The sequence below is a fragment of the Populus euphratica genome, unplaced genomic scaffold (assembly GCF_000495115.2).
Source record: "Populus euphratica unplaced genomic scaffold, PopEup_1.0 scaffold226.1, whole genome shotgun sequence".
Classification (NCBI taxonomy): Eukaryota; Viridiplantae; Streptophyta; class Magnoliopsida; order Malpighiales; family Salicaceae; genus Populus; species Populus euphratica.
Genome location: NW_011499967.1, coordinates 341,554 through 343,062, shown reverse-complemented (window position 1 = coordinate 343,062; position 1,509 = coordinate 341,554). Strand labels below are relative to the sequence as shown.

Below are 1,509 nucleotides of genomic sequence, written 5' to 3'. Positions count from 1 at the left end.
CATTTACCACAACTTAAAGGTATCTTATATTATTAGATATGTTATTATAAAACATGTTTTAGTTAAGGAGTTATTGATACTTCAAGTGCAAAATGATGATATAAAACCTTGATAAAAATGCACTTTTAAGTACTAATCACAGTACCTTCTAAGTCATTCTCTAATCATCAAAAGAAACCTTACACAAGGGTTGGCTTTGATGAGTGTAGTTTCTGTAAGTAGAAAGGTCATTAGAAGGCTCAATGTCCTAAGTTAAGACAACAGAATCAAGTTTGGAAGTCTGGCAGTCAGTCACAACCTATTCCTCACCTTAGGGTTATAAATCATCACACCATAATACTGCAGCAGTAACTTCCACACACTCTATCCAACTAAGCTAATCAAGCTTGGAGGGTCTCGATATTATATCTCTTTTATTGATGATCATACTTGTTATTATTGGGTTTATTTAATGAAACATCATTCTGGATTCTTTGAGATATATACAGCTTTTCGAGCTCTTATCAAAACTCAAAATTCTGTTGTGATTAAATGTTTTAGATATGATTTGGGTGGGGAATACACCTCTAATAAATTTTTCCAATTGCTTGCCTTAGATGGAACCATCCGCCAAACTTCATGTATAGATACTCCTAAGCAAAATGGTGTTGCTGAAAAAAAACATAGGCATATTATCGAAACTGCTCATTCTCTCTTGTTATTTGCTTTTATTCCTAGTGATTTTTGGGGAGAAATTGTTTTTATTGTAGTAAGTTTGATTAATACAATTCCATCTTCTCATAGTTTCGGTCTATCTCTTTTTGAAAAGTTATATGGGTATGTCTCTGATTATTCCTCATTTAGAGTCTTTGGTTGTACTTATTGCATTATTCATCCTCATGTAGAACGCAATAAGTTATCCTCTCGATCCGTTGTTTGTCTTTCTAGGTTATGGTGAAGGTAAAAAGGGATATAGTTGTTTTGATCCAATAACTCAGAAACTTTATGTGGTCTTCCTTGAGCATATACCTTTCTTTTCTATTCCATCCACTACTCATAACATGACTAAATCTGATATTATTCATATAGATCCCTTTTCTGAGAATTCTGGTAATGATACATCTCCCCATATTCGATCAATTTATACTCATAACTCTGCAGATACTGGTACTTTACTTTCTGGCACACTTGAAGCTCTATTCTCATATACAACCCCTTAAACTTCATCTGAGATTATAGATCCACCTCCACGTCAATCCATCTGCATTCATAAGTCCATAAAACTACCAGATTTTGCTTATTCTTGTTCTTCTTCATCATTTACTTCCTTTTTAGCTTATATTCATTGTCTCTTTGAGCCCTCTTCCTATAAAAAGGCAATTCTTGATCCACTTTGGCAGCAAGCCATGGATGAGGAACTTTCTATTTTGCATAAGATAGATACTTGAGATCTGGTTCCTTTACCTCCTGATAAGAGTGTTGTTGGTTGTCATTGGGTGTATAAGATTAAAACTAATTCTGATGGGTCTA

The 1,509-nt window shown here is 33.9% G+C and overlaps 1 long non-coding RNA gene across 1 annotated transcript in view; it reads left to right on the top strand.

The window, feature by feature from the left end:
- LOC105139009 (uncharacterized) overlaps positions 1–1,509 on the top strand; it is an 11,025-nt gene that overhangs the window by 1,089 nt on the left and 8,427 nt on the right. The gene's annotated exons all lie outside the window — the stretch shown is intronic.